This window comes from Macaca thibetana, chromosome 18 (genome assembly GCF_024542745.1).
Source record: "Macaca thibetana thibetana isolate TM-01 chromosome 18, ASM2454274v1, whole genome shotgun sequence".
NCBI classification, from domain to species: Eukaryota; Metazoa; Chordata; class Mammalia; order Primates; family Cercopithecidae; genus Macaca; species Macaca thibetana.
The window spans coordinates 19,554,386-19,568,163 of record NC_065595.1 but is presented as its reverse complement, the minus strand read 5'-3'; the positions used below and the strand labels follow the sequence as shown (position 1 = coordinate 19,568,163).

At 33.3% G+C, this 13,778-nt stretch overlaps 1 protein-coding gene across 1 annotated transcript in view; it reads left to right on the top strand.

The window, feature by feature from the left end:
* LOC126941080 (glutamate decarboxylase 1-like) overlaps positions 1 to 13,778 on the top strand; it is a 78,056-nt gene that overhangs the window by 45,098 nt on the left and 19,180 nt on the right.

Sequence of the window (13,778 nt, the reverse complement as noted above, 5' to 3'; positions counted from 1 at the left end):
AGGGGAGGGGAGGAGAAAGAGACATTTATGAAGAGTTTAAAAACACATGGCTTGATAGAAGAAATAAGACCTAATGTTTGATAGAACAGCAGAGTGACTATAGTTTACCATAATCTATTTTATATCTCAAAATAGCTAGAAGAAAATAATTTGAATGATTTTATGATAAAGAAAAGACATATTTAAGGTGATAAATATCCCAATTATGCTGATTTAATCTTTACAACTTATATGAATATATCACATGTATTCCAAAAGTATGTACATCTATTTTGTATCAAAAATAAGGCAAATCCAGTTGGAACACTTATGTAACTGGAAAAGGTAGGCATATTTTAATAGTCTTTTAATATAATTGTGGTTATTTTTCTTTGATACACATGAAAAATGAGAAGTGGCAGTTTCTTAAAAGTTAATTAAAGTGTGGAATTTGAAAGTGTATCACTGAACTTTTTGTTCTCTTTTATATTAAAATCCATTGGTTCACCTTGCACTTTGAAATGCATGACTTGTAATATGCATTGGTCATTTGGAAAATATTGGTTTAATGACTAATAGAGATCTTCTAGTATTACTGTTTATGTCAAAGAAAATATTTGTTAGGAAGCTGTCAAGCTCACAATAGCAGAAAAAAAATTCCTAAATTTTTTTGAAAGTTCAAATTTTATAATCAAATATCACTTCTTTCCCTTGTATTGAAAGATTCACTTTGTTCATTGCTGAAAAAACAAAAACAAAAAAACAGTCTGCCAAACGCACAAATCTAGATGTTCATAGGTTTTTGGTTTGTTTTGTTTTTTGTTTTTTTTTCTTGAGGTAAATGTGGTGTTCCATGAAAAAGTGGCTAGTTTAGCTTACATCTCTAACAAGTGGATGAGTGCTTTCTCTCAAGTCAACCTATCTTTCTCCTTCACTATGCAACTTCTATGCTTTATCCTTACTTCCAACTTCATGGCACAGAATATTAAACTTTTATTAATGTGTATGATACAAAACTGAAGTGTTACAAAGTCAATCATTTACATTTCTCAAATTTCAAAGTTTTATTTTTATTTTTCTCTTTCTGCATTAAATCAAACTAGTCTACGGCTAGTTACCCAATGTCATTTTTAAACAACATGTTAGGCCAGGCGCGGAGGCTCACGCCTGTAATCCTAGCACTTTGGGAGGCCGAGGAGGGCGGATCACGAGGTCAGGAGATCGAGACCAGCCTGGCTAACACGGTGAAACCCTGTCTCTACTAAAAGTACAAAAAATTAGCCAGGCATGGTGGCTCGTGCCTATAGTCCCAGCTACTCGGGAGGTTGAGGAAGGAGAATGACGTGAACCCAAGAGGTGGAGGTTGCAGTGAACGGAGATCACGCCACTGCACTCCAGCCTGGGGAACAGTGTATGACTCCATCTCAAAATAAACAAACAAACAAAAAATGTTAAATAAAGGTTTATTTTAAATTCATTAAGAATCTAATGTTATAAATAATATTACTTAAAATAATGAAATATAGCAGTTACATTTAGTGATTTTTATAGACAATATAATATGACATGAATATTTTTCTATGAGAAATCATTTCAAATTTCTAAAAAACATGTAACTAAATGAAAAATGGGTCAATTTCCTCAAATTAATACTCTTGAATAGTGTCTAACCTGAAGAATAATGAAGGACCAATATAAGTGACATTGATTAAATAGAATAAAAGGTTCTAAAAATAATAATGTCTTCTTCATTTGAAAACACTTTCCAAGATAATTTCCATTGTAACATGAGCAGGCATATAAAATTTTTTCCACAATTATTTAAATGGTCATTTGGTGGATCTCATTGTTTAAATTCTCTTGAATTTTACTCTGAAATGGAAATGTTAAATCATCTACATGGCCTAATGCATGTGTATGTATCTTTTTCATCTTTTGCCTATTATGTTTCCAGGAACTAAAATACTACCTTTTGCATTGTAATTATGTTTCTAAATTACAACAATAGTTAATTGCATTTGGGATGCTAATCTGTAACTCAACATGTTAGTTCTATATATATTCTTTGCTCATAAATCTTTCTACGGAGAAATAATGTATTGTTTAGCTGTGTTTTGGGCTTTAACATATATCGTCATCAGGCACTTAAGTGATTCTGACATGCCATGTTTTAATTTCTAAGAGATTTTTCTTATTCTGCCTATTTGCTTTGGCTATGGCTCTTGTTTTGTGGATATTTGATCACCTCTTGTTTCTTTGGATATATTAATTATGAGTTATTTTTGTGTTTTCTTTTCTTTTTTATTTAAAGCATGTTCTTAGTTTCTTATTTGATTATTTAAGACGCACTTCCCTATTGGCTGGTAATCATTGGTTGTGTTGTATGTTCACTGCGAAAGTTTTGAATGTAAGAGTGAGAATGTCAATTAGAGAAATTAGTTACAGGCACCTGGAGAGGTTTTCCAGTGCAACATCTTGAAACATTTTCTCTCAGTTCTTTTTTTTGTGATGAGGAGGGCGCTTCTATTTTCTTGCTTTTGGGCCATTTGGAGGTTCCTGAGGAAAGAGGGAAGGTATGTTTGCTGGTGATTTTGGAAGAATATCAGTGGAAAGAGTTAGACTTCAGTATGAATTACACTTAATTCCTCAGTTCGTAGCCCCTTACTTCACCCTTGCTTTTAATATGCTTGGTCACTTTAAAATATCCCATGTTCACTTCCTAAGGGCATAAAACTTCAGTATTCCGGGAACTCAGAGGTAGACAGTGGAAGAGAATGGTGATTGCTTGGTTATACAAGGAGGAGAATCTTGGGTTCAATATTTACCAATATTCAATCAATCATCTGTTTTCTACCTCATACCTTACCCTCCCTTTCTGTACTATCTGGTGCTTCCACTTGCACCTTTCCAGAGTTATTGCAGGCAGTTGGTGTATGTCTCTACAGATCTGTATGGAGATTATGAATCACCCTCTTAAATCACTTACCATCCCTCCATTTTCTGTCTTGCAATCTTTTTAATGTTATCTAATGTTACTTTAATTTCCATTAAATATAATTATGATAGGATTTTGAAAAGTTAAGGTGGGAAATGTATGCTGATAATTAGATGTATGTCTGGAAATTGCCATCATTCACTTATCAACCAGGGACAGACCGGTTTCTTAACAGCCCTTAACAGTTCACTGCAACTTTTTCTGGCAAATAAAACCAGTACTCACCATCCTACCAAATCCAACAGGCATTCCTCATTTTTATGTCTTCATATTATTGGTTTTCTTTGATGCCACTGAAGAGAAAGATAGTACACTTAGCTTTTGGTTTGGAGCTTCAAATGAGGAATCATTTTATAAAAATTGAAAATAAGAAAAAATAATCTGATTTATCCATACATTTATTATTTCTAACATTGTTAATTCTTTTATGTAGAGCAAAGTTTAAGAAGAATCTTTTTTATTGTTTTGAGTTGGCCCAAATAATATTTTTTAATGTCTCTTGTAGTGCTACTTACAAACTCACTATTGTTTGTGATGTAAAATGTAATATAAAATTCTAGTTTTCAGTGGTTTTGTTTTCTTTAAATAAACTTTTAAAGCACTTTAAAAATTCTTTTAACTTTAGTCCCCTGTACATTTTTTTTCTGACTGCTGTAAATGTTTTAAAACTTTTATTTGCTTTCAGCAAGTTTATATATACATTCTGGTGTGGTTTTCTATCTGTTTATCCACCTTGAGATTTGATGAACTTTCTGGGATTTGTAGGTTTATAGTTTTAATCAAATTTGAGGTTAAGCCACTATTTCTTCAAATAGTTTTATTTTTCTTCTTCTTCTGGAACTTAACTTAAACATATGAAACTCTGTTATTTTACTGCATATGCCCCTGGGCTCTGACCATATTTTTTCTCCCTTTAGTTTAGTTTAGGTAGTCTTTAATGTTTAATGCCCTTCAAATTCATTAGTCTTATCTTTTTCCTTTTCTGTAACCTCTAAATTTCTATTAGGTCAATCTAGTAAATTTTTCATTTTATAAATTTTACTTGTTCAGCACTAGAAATTCAATTTAGTTTACTTTTATTGTTCCCATATCTCTTCATATTATACTTATGTTTTTCTTAAAATTTTGAATATATTTATAGTACATGTTTTCATAATTCCTTTCTGCTAATTCCATCAACTTTGTTATTTCTGGTTGTTTCTACTTACTAATTTTCTTTTCCTGGTTGTGGGTTACATTGTTCTACTTGTTTGCATATTTTAAATTTTTTATTGGATGCTGGATGTTGTGAATTTTATGTTGCTTTGTATATAAATGTCATCCTTCAGAGTATGAGTTTTGCTTAGGTAGGCAGTTCACATTATCCTTGCAATTTTTATTTTTAATCATTGTTAGTCCTAGAGTAGCCTTTATTCTATGACTAATTTAGGCCTACTCCTAACTTGCAGCCTTTCTGGCTCTTCCTGAGAGCGTTACTGAATGTTCCGTGTGTTCAACTTGGTCTCTCCATTCTCCTACTTCAAAAGTCGGATGGATCTCAACCATGTGAGCTCTGGGGATTCTTTAGCTTATTTACTAAGTTTTATTTCCTCTATACATATTCATTGCCTAACCTCATGAAATCTCTAAGCACCCACAGCTTGGTGTTCAGTGCAGAGCCATATATTTTGTTACATGTTTTTAAATAAATAAAATCTTAAAAAATAATATAAAAGTAAATACTCCCTTTACCACTACCATTCTCTAATGCTTCCCTATTAGTAATAGATAATTTGGTGTATTCATTCCAGTTCCTTTTGTCTCTAAGTTACTCACCACATATTGTTCACTGAATGTACTGTGTGTGTGTATGTGTATGTGTAGTTTTTCATAAAAATGGGATTTTCTTTTTTTTTTTTTTTTTTTTTTTTTCCGAGACGGAGTCTCGCTCTGTCGCCCAGGCTGGAGTGCAGAGGCGGGATCTCGACTCACTGCAAGCTCAGCCTCCTGGGTTCCCGCCATTCTCCTGCCTCAGCCTCCCCAGTAGCTGGGACTACAGGCGCCCGCCACCTCGCCCGGCTAATTTTTTGTATTTTTAGTAGAGATGGGGTTTCACCATGTTAACCAGGATGGTCTCGATCTCCTGACCAGATGATCCACCCACCTTGGCCTCCCAAAGTGATGGGATTAGGGCGTGAGCCACCGCACCTGGCCAAAAATGGGATTTTCATATTACATTTTAAAGTATTGGGATGTCTTTTTCTGACTCTTCATAGATATGCACTTCTACAATAAATAAAATAGTATGTCATATTTTAAGTCTTTTTAGTAGATGGATATTTTCGATTATTTTCACTCTTCACAATGACAAGTAACACAGTTCTTTAATTTAGATTTGTCAAAGCAAAATTATAGGATCAAGAGAGAATTTTAATTTAAAATAAGAAAATACTCTTTAAAAAGGCCATACCAATTTATATTCCTGTGAAGGTTGTAGGAGTTGCTTTTTGAAAAACCACTACCAACTCTGTGTAACATGTTTTGTTTGGCCAATTTAATTGGCAAAAACTTTGCCTAATGGCCGTTTTTAATTTTGTTTCTTCCAGTTCTTGTTTGCAATCTTCAGAGTAAATCTTGGAGATTTGGGCAGGCTGGGAGGTACTGATTATACACAAGTTATATGATCTGATATATCCTGCTAAACCTTAATTCCTAAAATACAAAAAAAAGTTGATTGGTTTAATTACTATCTATTCCAAATATATTTCATTCAGAGTTATGGATTAAGTTGTCTCCTTATAATAGTTATCTGTTGTAGTAAACTGGATACTGTTTAGCTGTCTTCTTGGTTTACATACCTAGGATCACATGGTATTTGCCTTAGTTGCCATCAGCCAATTATCACAGACGCTCTAGGTATGGCTCCGTTCATTAAACCTGAAATATCATTTTGCTTTACATACTGATATTTTATGTTCAAGTGAGAACCATACATTGCCTGAAAATAATTTAAAATACTCATAAAATGACTATTTAGAGTTTATTTAGAAAGGCAGTAGGTGGGACTGCAGAGTTACAATGTTACGTTATTTCAGCAAAATGGAGGGATTAAGGTTGGATGATCTGGTTTTCGGTTTGGGGTAAAAATTCTGCCCTGATAGTTGTGAGTTGCACTTTGTAGAATGAAGTTCCTACACTTTCTGTGAACTAGTTTCTACACTGTCGATACGTGGTACAAATTATATATCAGAATATTGTGAATGTGATTTACAAAAAAGAAAAAACATAACGAAACTTTTTTTTTTCACTTTCAAGATCAATAAAATAAAGATGTGTTCTAGACACAAAACCCACAAAGAACAACATAGTTTCGATGTTATTATAGGATTGTGATATTTTTTCTTTCAATATAGGTAAACAAAAAGCTTAAAAATTCTTACAAAAATTACAATGAGATGAACAATGAAAATAATCACATGAATATAAAAACTAGACATTCCCACAAAGCCTGCACGATTTTGTCTGTACTTTGTGTGCTTCATTATATTGTTTAAAACAATTCCCCAAAGATGAAAAAAATTCTTCCAGAAGAGATCAGTGACTTAAGAAAACAGATGAATCCAACCTCACAAAGCTTATCAGTAAGACTTCTGAGTGTTTATTAAGTTGCTGTTTCTTTATGTTTTTTAGTTGTAGTTACTTTTTCTGTCTTCACATGTATCTTTCTATTTGAACTCAGATAATCAAAAATTATGTGGAAAACCTAATAAATACGGCTCAGGTGAAAGAATAACTTAGTTCTTTTTTAGACTTTACAGTATAGCTAAGCATCCTATAAATGTGTAAAGAATGATATTAGGCACCATGAAAGTGTAAAAGGAATTGAATGACTTTTTTTTTTTCATTTCCTTAAAACTCATGCAATCTAAGAGCCAGAGTATCAACACAGGTAAAGTAAAAAAATAAATAAAACATTAGATAACAATTGTCAAAATCTGATATATTGGATAACGTTCAAATTTCACATCCTTTATATTATGGTAGAAATACTAATTTTTTCAACTTACTAGTTAACAAGTGTATAAAAGTAGATACATAAATTTTTGTGCCTCCCTTTTCTTGTCTGAAAAATAGTGCTACAAAAGTATCCACATGTGACGTGGACTACTAGTTTTTTCCAATATCCATTTCTTCAATTTTGTGTTGGTAGAACATCCTTGCCCTTATTCTCTTCCTCCTTGCCTCTAAACAAAGGAAGGAAGATGTCCATCGAGCTTGAGACTGTAATTTCTATCCTAGCCTCCTACCTTAAGCCTTAGGCTAATTTCTCTCATTCCCCTTTTCCCCCATTTCTTACTCTGGAATTCAGATACAGTGCTAGTGAGCTAGTGGATGAAAAGTGGATGAAGGCTATACTCTTGACCTGTGCTGTCTAGTACAGTGGCCACTGGCCACATGTGGCTATTGAGCACATGAAATTGACTGGTGTGACTGAATACAAGAATTTTTAATTGTATTTGGTTTTAATTACTTTAAATTTAAAAACAAATACTTAATTTAGTTATTGAAAAATTGTATGTTGAAACAATTTGTGTATATTAAGATTTTCCAAACAAGATTTTTGTGAAACCTAAATATGACCAAGTATTTCCAATGAAATTTAGCATCCCGGCGGGGCGCGGTGGCTCAAGCCTGTAATCACAGCACTTTGGGAGGCCGAGGCGGGTGGATCACGAGGTCAGGAGATCGAGACTATCGTGGCTAACATGGTGAAACCCCGTCTCTACTAAAAATACAAAAAACTAGCCGGCGTGGTGGCGGGCGCCTGTAGTCTCAGCTACTTGGGAGGCTGAGGTGGGAGAATGGCGTGAACCCGGGAGGCGGAGCTTGCAGTGAGCCGAGGTCACGCCACTGCACTCCAGCCTGGGAGACACAGCGAGACTCCGTCTCAAAAAAAAAAAAAAAAAAACGAAATTTAGCATCCTAATTGAGAGGTAATACATATTTAAAATGATCACATTTTGGACCTATTAGGTTAAATTAAATATATCCCTAATGTTAATTTCATCTGTTTATTTTTACTTTTGAAAAATGTGATTAATAGAAAATTTAAAATTACACATGTGGTTCACTTAAATTTCTATCAGGCAGCATTGATCTAAGGAATGACAAGAAAGAAGGAACCCAGGGCTCTGCATGACCTCATGGAACACAACAGTGTGACAGCCCTTAGCCACCTACCAGTCCAGACTTCTATACAGAAGAGAAATAAATCTTAACATTGACTTAAGTCCCTATTATTCTGGTTTCTATTAAAGCACTTGTAAACAATTTTAACTACTAAGCTACTTCATTACGTTGTTGAGTATTAAATGAGTTATCACTTATCAAGAGTTTAAAATAGAGCCTGCTACATACTAAAGGCTCAATGGCCATAAACTATTTTCCTTCTTATTCTCTGAATTGAAATGCGGTTCTCTTCCCCCATAATTCCATATTATTTTTATAAGTTTATATTGTATAGTGCCATCATCATTCAATTTTATGCACCTAAATTGGAATTCACTTGAAAGAATTTTGCCAGCTAGCATGTGTCTCTATCTCTAGTCTTTGTGAATCTCATAGGTGATACAGAATTCTTGCTCAAAGGTTTACTGAGCCACTTAGTTAATACTTTCAACTATCATCCCATCACCATTGTTTCCACAACCGTAAGAAAACCACAATCATGTCATTCCTCCATAGTTCAAACCTTTCTCTGGTTTTCTATTGCTTTAAGGATGAATGCCAAACATACTCACGAATCTTTTCCACCCTGTAGGATGATTTATTCCTTTTGGTTTTCTGGGCTGTAAAGGATGAATACAAAACACACTCACGTATCCTTCCCACCCTGTAGGATGATTTCTTTCTTTTGGTTTTTGGGGCTGTACCATACACTGTAGCTTTCTCTTATTTGTTCAGTTGGTCTCTGAAGACCTTATGCATTTGTTTTATTTTTCCTTGAGTATGCTTCTCTTTCTGCATCCCATAGATAAATGCCAATTACCATGTTATATCACCCTCTTTAGAGAGCCTTAGATGGCCTTCTGGATTGCCTTAACTCTTCTGCTAAAAGCTTTTAGAACACCACGGCAACACTCTCCCTAACCATCCTGTCCCATGTCTCTACCCGAACCAATGGTTATAATCTTATAAATGTAGCACCTTTCACATTATCAAAATATTTTTTTTCTGTTCACTACTCTCTTTTCTACCAAATTGTACTTCCTTGAGGACAATACTGAGTGAACATTTTGTACCTCCTTCAAACATCAACACAGAATGTCTAATACATTCTTTAGACTGCCAAGTAAGCTCTATAAAAATTGACAAATATTTGGTGTGATAATTCAGAGGAAAATAAATATCACTTCATCTTAGTGGAAGAGATAAAGAAGTATTTATGGAGTTACTAAGATATCACTTGAACCCTAGAAGACAGAAGTCAGATTGGTAGTTAAGAGAGGACTTAAGAACCAGACTATCTGGAATTGAATCATAGATACGCCACTTATTAGCTGTGTGATCCATGACAAACTATAAGATCTCCTTGTGCCTTAAGTTTGTCATTTGTAAAACGGACAGAGGAAATGGCAGTAAATCTTACAAGACTACAAGGAGAATTAAATGAGCAAATAAGAATCTAGCTTAGAAGAGTGCTTCATGTATAATAAGTTCTCAGTAAATATATGTTACTTATGGGCTTTGGATTAGAAGAAAGAGGGAAGCTATTTAAAGTAGAAGAAATTACACAAAATATCACACAGGGAAGTAAGAAAAAGTAAAGTGTGCAAGAGAGTGAGTGGTCCTACTTTCTAGACACAGACATTCGGTAGATGAGTGGTAGGAGGTAGGGCAAGGAAAGGGTCAACTTAAAGACTGTAATATAGTAGGTGGGCAATTATTAAAAGTTTTTGGTCAGAATGGTGGCATCATCCAAATTTTTTTGTTTGTTTATTTTGCTTTTGTTTGGTTGTCTGTCAGTATTGCCAGAGAAAAAATGATAATATAAAGAATTAAAAGATTGTAAGAAACACTTTAGAGCTCTTATCTCCTTTGATAGCACATATCCACAAGTAGATAATATTACCATGTCCGTTGTATTGATGGAGAAACTGAGGTAAAAGAAGACATGATACAGAACAAGACAATATTTCAGATTTCAACATATGGAGAATTTTTAACACTGTATGAAACACGGAAGGGGGCCAATGAAAGAAATACAAAAGAAAAAGAAGAAACAACAACCAAAAAGACATCTATAGGTTTTATTATTATTAGCAATCCTAAGAGAAAAGTATTACTCTCTTTTTTTTTTTTTTTTTTTAGTTCTATCTAATGTAGTATAATCTAAGAAAGCACTATGTGTTTTGCAGAGAAAATTTTTGAGTGGTCTCAATTTCGATTTATATGTGTGCTAAAAATGTATAAAATTAGGCTAAAGTAAAAATTCAAAAAAATTACTTTCCCTTTGAGCCTTGAGAGGGTTAGTTTCATGCTCAGCATGTCTGTAAACAAAGGTCTAATTGCCAAGTGCTAGGACATAAAGGGAAAGAAGTGGAAAAATAGCTAAAGAAGCTTTATGGCTCAAAATCCATTTCCTTTGAAGTGGGATTATTGGAGTCATTTTGAAGCTAGGTTGCTGGTGGTTATAATGTTGAGGGGCGAGGAACAGGTAAGGATGAAAATAGAGAGGGGAAGGAGGAAACCTTGCAGGATAGAATCCTATCAGTGCCGAGGACAGTGGAGAGTTAACTCACAGATAGTACATACACTAGAATAACGTGGGTGGGTTTATTAACAGGGATGAGTAGATGTCCGGGAGTCATGAGGCTGAGCTCCTCTTTTCTGAATGAAGATAATGGGGCAATCTTTCAAAAAAGACACGGTGACACTATTAGAGCCAAGAAGCAGGTCACTGAAGAAAAGAGAACATATGTAGACATGGAGCTTTTATTCCCTATTTTCCTAGTTCTATGCCATTTCCACAATCATGGAACAACTCCACGGAAAGCAGGAAGAAAGCAAAGGAGGAAGGGGTTTTTGAAATCACCAAATACAGTGGGGTTTTTTGGCTTTGTTTTCTGTTAGAGGCTCTAGCGAACTCCTTAATTAAGAAGAAAACAAAAGTTGAAAAACTGGCCCAAATCATGTTTGAAAGTTGTCAACAGACTTTGACAGTTTCCAGTATTTTTCTATTATTATTAGAATGAATTAAGAGTTACTTAATCTGTTTGTAAGTTGCACCTAAATGCCTAGGGTGGAGAATAACATATTTTCAGATGCTTTTGTTATGTGAATTATCAATATTTTTATATTTAGGAACATGTGTAAAACTTATTTAATAAATACAAATAACGTTGACCTGCACATTACTCGACCGAGATAAGCTGACAATAGACACCTGGTAATGGGGTTCACAGTGATAATCATTATGGATTATTTTAAATTTTAGAGTTTTAATACAAAAGTAAAAAGTAATTCTTGCATTACAAGGATGTGACTCATACTATTAATAGTCTCATGCATATTTTTTAAATGTCTACCCTAGAATGTTATGTAACTAACACAATCTTGCAGATAAAAGTTGTAATTGTCTAAGGGAAGTTGAAGCCCATTCCTTTTATGTTTTTAACATTAAATTATACTTTTAAAAAGCACTAAAGCAAGTGATGTTTAAACACAAATGCATTACAACCATCTGTCAGTTAATTCTCTGACAAAATAAAAGCATTGAATCTCCACCCATTTTACAAATAATAGAATTATTCCTGTGACCTCAAAGGAAAGACTTTAAAAGAGTCTGTATGATAAATTACAGCAGTAAAAAATCTTCAATGGTTGAGTTATTTTTCACTGCAAGAAAATACTCTCCAGCTCCAAAAATTCTCTTAAAGTACACAGTATTTTTTTTTTTTCACTGCACATGGATTTCAAGAAACATGGATATAGCCTGGCAAGTAAGTTGAAATTTTGTAAGAAGACATGGAAATTACTAGTAGGTGAGAGAATACATTTTTATAAAAACTTTGAGTAATATTTTGCTACTTGTTAAAAACTGCAGACTGTAAAATAACAGTCTAATTTTATATAATTATTATTAAAATATTTTGACAGAAGTATATTAACAATATTCATATTACTTGTGCACTTAACTATTATTAAATATAAAGTTTAACATAGTTTTAGATTGTAGATTCAACATGTAGTGGAGCTATTAGTGGAGTGTAATTCTTATGCCAATATACAAAATTTGTGGGCTTCTACATAATTTATATACAAACTTTCTGCAATATTGCCTCATGTAAAGGGTTTTTAAAAATTTCACTTTTTCTTGTGAATTTGTTTCTATTGCTTATTTAAAAGAAGTGACACTCTTAAAACTTTAGCTACTTCAGAATTTATTTTATTGTTTATAGCAGGGAAATGTAAAACTACCCTTATCTTCTAGAAAAAAATATACGTAGAATTAACCTAATATATGTCTATAGGGTGAATGTGTAATATGAAACTTTATTTTTAAATATACTTCATGATGTGTAAATCATCTCATGTTACTGTAATCTGTACATTTTAACTATGCACAATTTCTTAATATATCGGATTTGTATTCTTTATTAAAAAACTATAATAAAATTTTTCTTTTACCATGAATAAACATCTCAAAGTGCTTAAACATTCAATTTTTAAAAATTGAACCAAGTTAATCTTTCTATAGTCTTAACAAATGCAATATTTGGAAAGGAAAATAGTTCATTTAACTTAAGAAAAAACTCATTAAACCTGGAAACAATACTACAAGCTTATGAAAATCAAAAGTACAAAATGTAGTCATATATCATTTTACAGCTACCTTATATTTTCTACATATAGCTATGGGTAATTACCTTGATTTCAGGAACCATAGTTTGTACTTCCTTTCCCCCACTACATTTCCTAGCACACTAAAAGACACTTAAGAATGACGTGTTTGTTTGAGCGGAGGTTTGGCTCAATATTTTTATTAAAGATAATTTTAGGACAATATTTTAAACTATTAATTTGCAATGGCCCTTGGATTTAATCTGATCCACCTATAAATCCGAAATCTACCATATATTGCTATTCGTGTTAACAATAGTAATGCCTACATCCTAACTGTATGTTATGAGGATTGAATAATACATATGAAATGGTTAGAAAAGTACCACCACACCCGGCTAATTTTTGTATGATTTGTAGAGACAAGGGTCTCACTATCTTGCCCAGGCTGGTCTCAAACTCCTGAGATCAAGAGATCTGCCCTCCTCGGCCCCATGCCCTGTGGAAAAACTGAGGTTTGTTTTAACTGTTTAGTTATCACCAAGATTTTAATGATGCATAGTCCATGGTAGTAATTAGTATTTTGTAGACATGAAATGCAAATAAAAATAGCCTACTTAGCTTACTGCTATGTTTAGTTTCTATTTTTGCTTAATAATGGCTCTTTAGTTAAACCTATATAGAGCAATACTGTATTTCCAGACAATATGATTTGTTTTATATGTTGCATAAATTATCATACAAAATAAATTTGTGAATTATATTCCAAAGTGCTGGGATTGCAGGTGTAAGCCAGGAATCCCAGGGAAGATTACTTTAAACCAAGTTGGATATTGTGTGAGTCCATTTGTCTTGCTATAAAGGAATACCTACATCTGATAATTACTTATAAAGAAAAGAGTTTTATTTGGCTCACATTTCTGCAGGCTGTACAAGAAACATGCAAGCATCTGCTTCCGGTGAGGGCTTCAGGAAGCTTTTA